General features: G+C 49.1%; 1 long non-coding RNA gene and 1 pseudogene across 1 annotated transcript in view; one reads left to right on the forward strand and one right to left on the reverse strand.

Moving 5' to 3' along the window:
- Nucleotides 1-12,578, forward strand: part of LOC125626202 (uncharacterized) — a 133,197-nt gene that overhangs the window by 33,407 nt on the left and 87,212 nt on the right. The window lies entirely within an intron of this gene.
- LOC125626194 (serum amyloid P-component-like) lies at nt 264-7,204 on the reverse strand (annotated as a pseudogene).

Raw genomic sequence — 12,578 nt, forward strand, 5'->3', positions numbered from 1 at the left:
CCAGCTCTAGCTTTTTTGATGCCCTAAGCGACGAAGAAAAAAAACCAAAAAAACCAAGCCTGGTTGAGCTGCCGCCGAAGTGCCGCCGAAGAGGAAGTGAGGGACTGCAGGGCCCGCTGCCGAATTGCCACCGAAGACCCAGACATGCCGCCCCGATGACGGATGGAGTGCTGCCCCTTTCTATTGACCGCCCCAGGCACCTGCTTCCTTCGCTGGTGCTTGGAGCCGGCCCTGGCTGCACTGTGCCCAAATGCAGCCTGTGCTCATATGATCAGCGTGTCTCTCAGTCTGGGCTTCACAACCACATCACCTTTTATTTCATAGCGTAAGTTCCTCCAGCCCAGGGCGCAGGGGGGCAGCTGCAGAGACTGATATGCACCTCTCATTTTACCTGGTGACAGACCATACCCCCACATGTACACGTCAGTCATTTCACCTGTAAAAGAATTATATAAATCAAACCTGCCTCCGAAGGAGTCCTGCTCCTGCCGCAGGATGATCACAGCCTTGGCACTGATGGAGTAGCCTTTCTGCAGGCCCTTGCTGGGTAAGGGCTTCCCGTTCACCCAGAACTCGGCTATGCCCGTGATGGATTCCCAGCCGGCACAGACGTGCTCCCAGTCCATACGGTTCTCTGGGACTCTGAAAGTCACAGATTCCCCCCCCCCCCCCACGTATAGTCCATACTCCCTGGGTTTGGGTTTGAAGAGCAGGATCTTGTTGTCCTGGGCTTTGGTAGCGTAGGAGAAAAGGCTGTATGGCCGAGTCAGATCAGTGAACGATCTCAGACACATGGTGAAGTTCTGCAGCAGCCACTCCGGTTCCGGCTTCACGACCACATGGGCATTGCTAGGTCCTTCCGGAAGACAAACACCTTTCGATAAAGGTCTGGGAGAGATGAAAGACATGTTGGGTGTTGGTACTGGTATGATGGTATCACTACTCAGGCCCCTCGCTACAGACTCTGCTCTTCATTCCAGTGCTTGTGCCGCTCTGCAGCTTGCCCTGGGCTCCTCTGTCTTGGCCCTCAGCACCATCTGCTCTTCCGCTTCCACACCCCTCTACCCAATAACCCTCGCGTGTCAAAGTGTGAACAATGTATGGCCCACACCTCCCCCGGCCAATCAGAGAGCAGGCTGTGCAGTCATTGCCAAATGCCAACTCAAACCTTTTTGACCAATGGACAGTCCGTACTCCCGTAAATCCCTCCTTTATCCCTCATGCCATCTGAGTCCCTCCCATGGACTACCCAGAAGGCAGGAGGTTTAGAAGCGCCTGCCTGCAATGGGGTGTTCACCTCACACTAGTCCACAAAGGGTTAATGTGGCTCAGAGAGGGTTAAATAACCTGATTAAACCCATCTGAGGGAGAGTTAGGCTTGATGGACAAGCCCTGATTGAGGATGGAGCCCAGCTGAGCAGGAGCAGGCAAGGCTCCTATAAAGCCAGGAAGCTGGCAGCAGAAAGGGGGATGCAGCGTGGAAGCCTGAAGTCACTTTTTGGGCTTAGAGAGGGAAAGGAGGTGAACTGGGGGGAGAGGAGAAGCCCTGGGATCCTGACCCTGAAGGAAGGGGGTACCCAGCGGGGTGTGGGAGCAGAAGCCTAAGAGAGGTGGGCTTATAAGGTTACTTAAACCTGCCGAGCCACATTAACCCTTTGTGGGCTAGTGTGGCGTGAACACCCCCTCATATTGCTCCATGACCATGCTCAATGGCGTTTAACTTGGGAGACCTGCTCAGTGGCTCTAGGTTGTGTGTGAAACCCTTCGGATTAAGGGTGGAACGTGGTGCCCCCTTATCTGCTTGTGAGCCTGCTTGTCACAACCGTGTCTCATAAAATGCGCATTTTGAACAGTGGGGCGATTAGCCATGGGAACAGCTTACTAAGGAGTGCAGTAAATTTTCTACCCCCAGAATCTTTACCCCCAGGGTAAAATTTTCAAAAGCACTTCAGTGATTTAAGAGCCTAAATCCCATTTTTAGGTGTGTCACTGAGCCACAGACATGACTGACTCTCCGTTAGACTCAGGGTCCTAAGGGCCTTGTCACTTTTGAAAATGGGACCCGAGGCGTGTGGATTTTAGAGTATTAAAATCAGCGCTTGAACAGAAAGCCTGAACCATAGCTAATCTGCATCTTTGCTCTGACTGAGCAGGCTGGAGCAATCTGAGGATGCTCTGTGATATCTGCTGAAGCCACTGCCATCACTCTGCCCTCACTTGCTATCAGAACCTGCTCCCTGCTATAAACGGGTTTGGGGGAGGAGGGGAAGGCAGAAGGTGGGAAGAGGGGGGCAAATCAAAGGGAAGGAATGGGCAGAATTTGTGCAGGGGACAAAAATGTGTCTGTTGGCTGCTTCTGGGGTGCAGCATGGTGCTAGAACCGGTAGGGACTAGCCTGTCTTAGCCCGGCAGCACCACTGACCGGACTTTTAATGGCCGCCATGGTCCCTTTTTGACCAGGTGTTCCAGTTGAAAACTAAGGCCTTTGTCTGCAGCCAGATTAGAAGAGCAGCAGCCACTTGTTAAGAAGCAGGAAGTCACATCCTCACATTCCATCAAAATTACATTAAAACAGTGTAATATTGGGCTGTTAAGAAGGAGATCCTGTCCTAATAGCACCCACTATCACCAGATAAAGAAACCGATCTTAAGATGGCTAAAGAAAACTTAGTTTGATAGTATTCTGTCTGGCAAGAATAACTTATCAAGAGTTGTGGTTGTGAAATTCTGATTTCTTTATTGTTTTGTCTTTATGGTCCCTACTTCCCTATTGTTTGTCTGTATGATCTCTGTCTGGTTCTTTGATTGTTTCTGTCGGTTACATAATTAATTTTGCTAGGTGTAAATCAATTAAGGTGGTGGGGTAGGATTGGTTAAAGAATTTTGTTACACTGTATTAGGATTGGGTAGTAAAATTTTAGTAAAATGATTGGTTAAGGTCCAGCTAAACATGCTGAGTAGTAACACACACAGCAACATTTGCAGAAACTTGCGAAGGGCAGGACTAGAACACACAGCACTCTTGGGAGCACAGTGTACTACCTGGGCCCCTAAGTCACCCAGTGACTGCACCATAAACACCTCTCTGCAACACAGTTGAGTACCACCACACAGCACCCCAGGCCTGACATCCTCCATCTCACCATGCACATGCTAATCACTCCTCTGGCACATATTGCAGATACATGCCAATGTTTAGAGCAGGACAGACTAGCAAATAACTTTGTAACAATAGCTAGTGCCCAGCTCTGTGTTGGGGAAGCAGAGCTCAAATCTGATCTGGTTATCCCAGTCTGGGGCAGATCAGGGCCATTGTTTCAGCCTCCCACAGATATGTGAAAAAACAAGTTATTAGAACAAGGAAGTTCTACTGGTAGGTTCCTTCTACCCTGACACCACATCTCTGGAGCCCCTTGACCAGGTGACCTCAGCTTTGTACCACCCTGGCCCTGGTGAGGCAGCCCCACGTTCAGGACACTGTCAGCATACACATAGAATCATAGAATATCAGGGTTGGAAGGGACCTCAGGAGGTCATCTAGTCCAACCCCCTGCTCAAAGCAGGACCAATCCCCAACTAAATCATCCCAGCCTGGGCTTTGTCAAGCCTGACCTTAAAAACCTCTAAGGAAGGAGATTCCACCACCTCCCTAGGTAACGCATTCCAGTGCTTCACCACCCTACTAGTGAAAAAGTTTTTCCTAATATCCAACCTAAACCTCCCCCACTGCAACTTGAGACCATTACTCCTCGTTCTGTCATCTGCTACCACTGAGAACAGTCTAGATCCATCCTCTTTGGAACCCCATTTCAGGTAGTTGAAAGCAGCTATCAAATCCCCCCTCATTCTTCTCTTCCGCAGACTAAACAATCCCAGTTCCCTCAGCCTCTCCTCATAACTCATGTGTTCCAGTCCCCTAATAATTTTAGTTGCCCTCCGCTGGACTCTTTCCAATTTTTCCACATCCTTCTTGTAGTGTGGGGCCCAAAACCGGACACAGTACTCCAAATGAGACCTCACCAATGTTGAATAGAGGGGAATGATCATGTCCCTCAATCTGCTGGCAATGCCCCTACATATACTCCCAAAATGCCATTGGCCTTCTTGGCAACAAGGGCACATTGTTGACTCATATCCAGCTTCTCGTCCACTGTGACCCCTAGGTCCTTTTCTGCAGAACTGCTGCCGAGCCATTCGGTCCCTAGTCTGTAGCAGTGCATGGGATTCTTCCGTCCTAAGTGCAGTACTCTGCACTCGTCCTTGTTGAATTGAACCTCATCAGATTTCTTTTGGCCCAATCCTCCAATTTGTCTAGGGCCCTCTGTATCCTATCCCTACCTTCCAGCATATCTACCACTCCTCCCAGTTTCGTGTCATCTGCAAACTTGCTAAGGGTGCAATGCACACCATCCTCCAGATCATTAATGAAGATATTGAACAAAACTGGCCCCAGGACCGACCCCTGGGGCACTCCGCTTGATACCAGCTGCCAACTAGACATGGAGCCATTGATCAGCCTGGAAAAAGGCTAATGTAGTGCCAATCTTTAAAAAAGGGAAGAAGGAGGATCCTGGGAACTACAGGCCAGTCAGCCTCACCTCAGTCCCCGGAAAAATCATGGAGCAGATCCTCAAAGAATCAATCCTGAAGCACTTACATGAGAGGAAAGTGATCAGGAACAGTCAGCATGGATTCACCAAGGGAAGGTCATGCCTGACTAATCTAATCGCCTTCTATGATGAGATTACTGGTTCTGTGGATGAAGGGAAAGCAGTGGATGTATTGTTTCTTGACTTTAGCAAAGCTTTTGACATGGTCTCCCACAGTATTCTTGTCAGCAAGTTAAAGAAGTACAGGCTGGATGAATGCACTTTAAGGTGGGTAGAAAGTTGGCTAGATTGTCGGGCTCAACGGGTAGTGATCTATGTCTAGTTGGCAGCCGGTGTCAAGTGGAGTGCCCCAGGGGTCAGTCTTGGGGCTGGTTTTGTTCAATATCTTCATAAATGATCTGGAGGATGGTGTGGATTGCACTCTCAGCAAATTTGCGGATGATACTAAACTGGGAGGAGTGGTAGATACGCTGGAGGGCAGGGATAGGATACAGAGGGACCTGGACAAATTGGAGGATTGGGCCAAAAGAAATCTGATGAGGTTCAATAAGGATAAGTGCAGGGTCCTGCACTTAGGACGGAAGAACCCAATGCACAGCTACAGACTAGGGACCGAATGGCTAGGCAGCAGTTCTGCGGAAAAGGACCTAGGGGTGACAGTGGACGAGAAGCTGGATATGAGTCAGCAGTGTGCCCTTGTTGCCAAGAAGGCCAATGGCATTTTGGGATGTATAAGTAGGGGCATAGCGAGCAAATTGAGGGACGTGATCGTCCCCCTCTATTCGACATTGGTGAGGCCTCATCTGGAGTACTGTGTCCAGTTTTGGGCCCCACACTACAAGAAGGATGTGGGTAAATTGGAAAGAGTCCAGCGAAGGGCAACAAAAATGATTAGGGGTCTGGAACACATGACTTATGAGGAGAGGCTGAGGGAACTGGGATTGTTTAGTCTGCAGAAAAGAAGAATGAGGGGGGATTTGATAGCTACTTTCAACTACCTGAGAGGTGGTTCTAGAGAGGATGGTTCTAGACTATTCTCAGTGGTAGAAGAGGACAGGACAAGGAGTAATTGTCTCAAGCTGCAGTGGGGGAGGTTTAGGTTGGATATTAGGAAAAACTTTTTCACTAGGAGGGTGGTGAAACACTGGAATGCATTGCCTAGGGAGGTGGTGGAATCTCCTTCCTTAGAAGTTTTTAAGGTCAGGCTTGACAAAGCCCTGGCTGGGATGATTTAATTGGGGATTGGTCCTGCTTTTGAGCAGGGGGTTGGACTAGATGACCTCCTGAGGTCCCTTCCAACCCTGATATTCTATGATTCTATCACTACTCGTTGAGCCCGACGATCTAGCCAGCTTTCTATCCACCTTACAGTCCATTCATCCAGCCCATACTTCTTGAACTTGCTGGCAAGAATACTGTGGGAGACTTTGTCAAAAGCTTTGCTAAAGTCAAGGAACAACACGTCCACTGCTTTCCCCTCATCCCCAGAGCCAGTTATCTCGTCATAGAAGGCAGTTAGATTAGTCAGGCATGACTTGCCCTTGGTGAATCCATGCTGACTGTTCCCGATCACTTTCCTCTCCTCTAAGTGCTTCAGAATTGATTCCTTGAGGACGTTCTCCATGATTTTTCCAGAGATTGAGGTGAGGCTGACTGGCCTGTAGTTCCGCAGATTCTCCTTCCCTTTTTAAAAGATGGGCACTACATTAGCCTTTTTCCTGTCGTCCTGGACCTCCTCCGATCGCCATGAGTTTTCAAAGATAATGGCCAATGGCTCTGCAATCACATCAGCCAACTCCTTTAGCACTCTCGGATGCAGTGCATCTGGCCCCTTACAGCATGGCTCTTACAGCACTTTGGAACACTGGGTCTTAGACAGACACTTCTGCCCCACCTTTGTTATAATGTTTCTGGCTCGCCTCTGCAAACTTGTTTTTAAAACCTGTGCCTTTCTGCTTTCACTTCCTATTTTATCCAGGATGCTTTTTTTAGTCTTCTTTGTAACTGTGACTTTTTAGAATCTAACAAAAGATTCTAAACAACCCCCAATTATTGCTCACATTTTGCCTTTTAATTTTTTCCTCCCAATCAATTTAGCTCATGATTGTTTTCACATTTGGAAAATTGGCCTCTTTAGGGTGCCAAATGTCTTTATGACTGTATTGTGTTTGCAAATAACAAATGTAGCAATTAGTCTGGATGCAAATGATCACAACCTATCACTTTTTGTGCAGCGACCAATTAATTCACCGTTAGCCACTGGAAGATACTGTACAAAGTTGCCTTATGTTAGAAAACCATCTGTAATTATTAGAAACTCACAAGACATTTAACTAGCGCAGTATGAATCTTTCAGCATTTGCCCCAAGATTGACAAAATGCAGGGGTCTTTCCTGCACCGGAGAGATTTGCTTGTGCTTCTCTGTAGTCTGATTTGAGTCTGTAATGCCCCCCTGGTAGCTCACCTAACTCAAGTCTCCAAGTCTAGAACCCTAACCAACTCCGGCCTGATCACCCTGTGCAGCAGGATCTTCCTGGGCGATGGCTCCCAAGAGGCCAGCAAGGACGAGGGGTCAAAGCTGCAGCTTCTCCATGTTCTTCACCTGCAGAGCGACCCAGAGGGAAGACTCAGAGGGGCAGGAATGTGGAGAAGGGAGATGGGAAGCCTTGGGCTGCTCTGCCCCAAAACCTGCCGCGGCGCAGGGACCTGATTTATCCCTGAGTGGAGGTGGAAGAGGAAACATGTCCAACCAATCCCGTTCCGGGGCGGAGTCTGGAATTGCCTGTTCAAGCTAATTTCATGCTGTTCATGGGGCAATGGCCATTATCAACCCCTTCCTGTGCAGGGTGGGGCCCAGCCTAACAAGCTGTGCCCACTGACAGAGACACTCCCCATGCACACAGCAGTCCCAGTATTTGTTGTACTCATTGTCCGTTACATAGACTGTGAGTGAGAGAAAGAGAAATACCCACAAACACCACGCGGCATGTCCTGGCAGTGAGAGGTGCTCCCCATTTAGCTGAGCCTTTCCCCCAAGCCCCATCCCCAAGCCAAAGCTCTGGGCCTTGACTCCTGCCCTGCTTGTGAAGAGAGTCAGGCTCTGTCAGTGCAGCTAGGACATGAATTGCTGAGACAAATGCTGTCCCCGCTGATACAAATGCTGTTACACTTACCTCCCAAATCCTGGGCTGTGCAGAAGAGCCCTGGCTGGCCTTGAACGTCCTGGTGACACACAGAGGGGGCAGGTCTCCCTGCGAGGCCCAGCTCAAACCCCAGAGCTTTAGAGATCCACACTGTGAATTGTTGCTGGCATCAAAGGGGAAGCAGTGCACCCTGGAGAACCGGGTGCATGCTCCCTGCCCAGTCTGAGGCCACAAAGGCCTGAACCTCCAGGGCAAAGCTCCAGAGCTGAGCTATCACCCTATGAGGTAGTGATGGCAAGGTGCCTCTCACAGTATCTGTCTGCCTCTGTCAGTCTGGTTCTCCCCAGATGCTGCATTGGCCAAAGGTTTCCCCTGCTGAGTGGTGAAGATCAGGCGCCTGTGCTGACATCATTAGATCTAGAGCAGTGGGTTTCAACCTTTTTTCATTTCAAATGGCAGTGTGGACCTCTGGAAACCTTAGACATGCTCTGTGGACTCCCAGGGCCTGCTGCCCACAGGTTGAAAACCACTGATCTAGAGACCTGAACCATTATATTGCACTTGGCAAGCATTTGATCATGAGGCAGGTGAATATCCTTAGCCCAGTTTCGCATCTGGGGAAGCTGAGACTGTGAGAGGCTTGGCCATGACAAGCCCAAGGTCCCGGGCACTCAGTTGAGTACCTAGCCAGCCTTTCTGCCCCTTGGCTTCCCCATCTGTAATGAAGGGCCCAACTCTGACAGTGCCATTTTGCACATGGAGAAGCACGGGATCGGGAAGGACAAGGGGGCAAGTTCTTGTCCTGACACTCCCTTGCTGTGTGACCTGAGGGAAGTCCTGCGCTGATTACAGGCTCTGCACCATGGGAATGGTGGCATTCCCCTTCCTTTGGGACAGAACAGCGCCTGGAGAGTGCTGTGAAGGGGCAAGATAGGCTCCCTGCCTGGAGTTCACTGGGCTTAAGGCACCAGCTCAAGTGGCTGCCTTGGTTACTGAAGAAACAGCTGTTAGGATATAGATATTCAGGCCTGTCTACAAAGGCCTGTAGTTTAAGAATTTAGGTGTATTCTTATCACTTGGCTAGTTAGAGGTATAAAAGAAAGAATCAAAATCACTGTCTGTCAGTGTAAGGTCCTTCTCTTGCTGTGACAGTCTGAGTCCCTGTTCTTAGGCTAAGGCCTTTGACTAAGCAACAGAGGCAGCCATAAGCTGGGAAGCGACCGGTCACATCCTCACATTCCAAACTAGTCACATTGAAAGAAGGTGCTACTGGGCTGTTAGGAATACACTCCTGTCCCGATAATGCCGATCGCCTCCAGAGAAAGGGAAGTGCCTAGAAGATGTAAAAGAAAACTTAGTTTTGTTGCCGGCACCCAGTGCCGAGAGGCTAAACAACAGCTGGAGTTGGTTTGCTACCCGGTATGCTACACCCAATAATCACAACGGGGTGGAGAAGCAGAAAAGTTTATTTGCAGCTGCAAAAAGGTACAGGGAGAATAAATTCTCAAATCCTGCACCCAAAGCAGGAAGTTACACAGGCTTTTATACATCCTTTTTCCCAGCATACTTATCCAATAGCAAGCTGCCCTAAGTATCCATATAGCCAGCCAATCCAGTTCCCAGCTAGTTCCCTTGTGCTCTGTATCATTTCTTAAACCATACATAAAGCTGCTTTATTCAGCATTGTTCTTCCATATCTGCCCTGTTTCGCCTTGCTTAATTTCAGGCAATCTGACTCTGCAGCATATTGTTGCAGATTTCTCAGCATAACTGCTGTGAGTGCCTCCAGGCGGGAGGGGGGGCCAAGGACACTTGGGCCTAGTGTGAGGGGGCTTCATCGACACTCGTGGTCTTCCATCCCCTCGAGTTACCTAGTGGCCATGCCCCAGTGTCCCCAACAGTTTGATAGCATCCTGTCTGGCAAGAACTCACTTATCAATAGCTGGGACGTGAAATCCTCACTTCTGTATTGTTTTGTCATTATAGTTCCCACTTTGCTATTGTTTGTCTGTATAATCTCTGTCTGGTTCTGTGATTGTTTCTGTCTGCTGTATAATTAATTTTGCTGGGTGTAAACTAATTAAGGCGGTGGGATATAATTGGTTACATAATCATGTTACAGTATGTTAGGATTGGTTAGTTAAATTTCAGGAAAATGATTGGTTAAGGTATAGCTAAGCAGAACTCAAGTTTTACTATATAGTCTGCAGTCAATCAGGAAGTGAGTGAGTGGGTGGGTGTGTGTGGGGGAAATGAGAACAGGGAATGGGGGTGGGGAAATTGGAATCACGTTTGGCTAAGAGCAGGAATGGGAACAGGGACACAGGTAAGGCTCTGTGGTGTCAGAGCTGGGAAGGGGGACACTAAGGTAGGAAACTAGAATCATGCTTGCTGGAAGTTCACCCCAATAAACATCGAATTGTTTGCACCTTTGGACTTCGGGTATTGTTGCTCTCTGTTCATGCGAGAAGGACCAGGAAAGTAAGTGGGTGAAGGAATAAGCCCCATAACAACAGCCACAGGGCCCCACCCCTCCTTTCTTGCCTTTTTATTTTTTCAATTTTAAACTGTCATCTTTTCATCTTTTCTTTCTGACCATACAGGTTCCCATCCTATCAGATAATGAGTTTATTTTAAAAAGAAATGTTTGAAAGTTTAACAGGTAGACCAGGTCATGGGGGTCAGAGAGCAGTTTTGAGTTTTAGGGGAATATTGATAATTGACTGAAACCTTTTGTAGTGAAATCGTTTTGTAGGCAGCCATTCTTTGTTAGTTGTCATGCTTTAGCATGGCAAGCGTGTGTCATTCAGAAACACTTCCCTCCTTTACCAGGCATTATCTCCCCCATACAATGGACAAATTAAATAATCAATAACTAAGATTAAGGGAAACACTGGGGGATTACAGGCTTGGAGACATTTTGTAGCAGGACCCGCAAAGCAACAGGTACATTCCTGTTTATTATTACATTCCAGGGTCCTAGAGGATGAGTGGTTTGGGGTGTGGGAGGGGCTCAGGCAGAGGGTTAGGGTCTGAGGGCTCTGACTGGGGGTGTGGGCTCTGCGGTGGGGCTGGGGATGAGGAGGCTGGGGTACAGGCAGGCTGCTCTGGGGTCTGGGGCCAGAGAGGAGGACTCCCCCCAGCCCTCTCCCTGCTGGCAGCAGCGAGCGGGAGGGGCCCCTCCTGCCCCCCCGGCAGCACACTCTCCCCACACCACTGTCACTGCACGTGCTCCTAGGACCCCTCTCAGGTCCAGGAAGCCCCCTCGCCTCCCCTGTGGTAAGTGCCGGGAGTGGGGGGTGTTGCCATCACATGTGCGCCTAGGGTGGCAGGCGGGGCCAGGGGAGAGACCCAGCCCCGAACATTGGTGGAGCCAGGAGCCCATGCCCTGAATATTGCTGGAGCCCAGGCACCATGGGTGCATATAATTCCCCATCCCTGCCTTTTCATCAGAAAACTTGGTTTGGGTTGGGTTGGGTTGGGTTGGGTTGTAACAGAACTGACTCAGGAAAGTATAAGATATACAAATAATATAAAACTAAGGGTGCAACAGCTCCCATCCTCCTGTGCCGTTAAACAGAAATTCCTCCTTACTTAGGGAGGGAGATCCATGGACTTTTGAAAGATTAGCCCTGAACTATTGGCTAAGAGTATAGCACAGCTTTTCGCATAAAAGAGAATGATCTGTTTCAAGAGGCCTGTTGGTTGAAGATGGAAGCACCTAGAAGTCCCTTGCTAGCACCAGCAGTCAAGTGGCTCACAAAGAGATGTTATATGGGTGAAAATTGTGGGAAATGAAGAAACAAATATACCACTGACACATATGGCGTGTGAGACGTGTCATGGGAGCGGGCCAACAGGAATAGCTGCCGATGATTGTGATCACAAGAACAATGTGGAGGAGAAATATGAGGCCAGACCACTGACCCAAGTTTGTTTGAGACTCTGGATCCCAAGCAGGAGACCCAAATGATTCAAAGGGAGGGTTGTACGGAAGTGAGTCACAGCTACGTTGTACGTAAGTGTAACCCTTCTGCCCATCAGAGTTGGCAGCAACAAGGGCTGGGCTCAGTATCTAGGGGTTCCATTCCAATAACACAGTGCAAAACTAGCTCGAGCCCCCACCCAGTGACCTGGGACAAATATATACCACCCCCGCTGGGCGCCTCCAAGAGGCAATACTTCCCCTCTCACAAGCACAGAGTCTGAGTGTAGCAAAAGCCTTTTAATAACAGAGAAACAATGTGGCATTATGTTGGGGAAACACCACCAACAGGATTCAGAACACAGCCCATGAGCAAAAACCCACTCCAAGCAAATTGGGCCTTTGGTTCTTGAGTCCAGCAACCCAAAAGTCACCCAAAGTCCCAAAAGTCCAAAAACCCCAAAGTCTCTGTCCCTGGTCAGTGCAGCCCCAGAGTTCAAAAGTTTATCTACAGAGTTTTACTTCCCAACCTGGGTGGAAATGGGGGGGTTAAGGGGTACCTTACGTGGTCCAAAGCCAATTGCCCCACCTCTCCATGGGGCTCTGCTGTGCTCCACCAGCCATCCCACGAGCCACTCCAGCCATCTCACAAACTGCCCTGCTCTGCTCCACCAGCCATCCCATAAGCTGCTCCAGCTGTCCCGCAAACTGCTCCACAATATAGCTTTGGGCCCCCCGCTACTTAACACAATGCTCAGTGATTTCAGCTTGTAGTAGGGGAGCCCCAATGCTGGCACACTATTAGCCCAAAGTGAATTCAGCTTAGTAGCCTGTAACTAAACTCCTCTAAGAATCAAAACTAGCTCCAATATTCTACAGTGCAGGAGGAAGAAGGTGCA

Source organism: Caretta caretta, chromosome 24 (genome assembly GCF_965140235.1).
Source record: "Caretta caretta isolate rCarCar2 chromosome 24, rCarCar1.hap1, whole genome shotgun sequence".
Classification (NCBI taxonomy): domain Eukaryota; kingdom Metazoa; phylum Chordata; order Testudines; family Cheloniidae; genus Caretta; species Caretta caretta.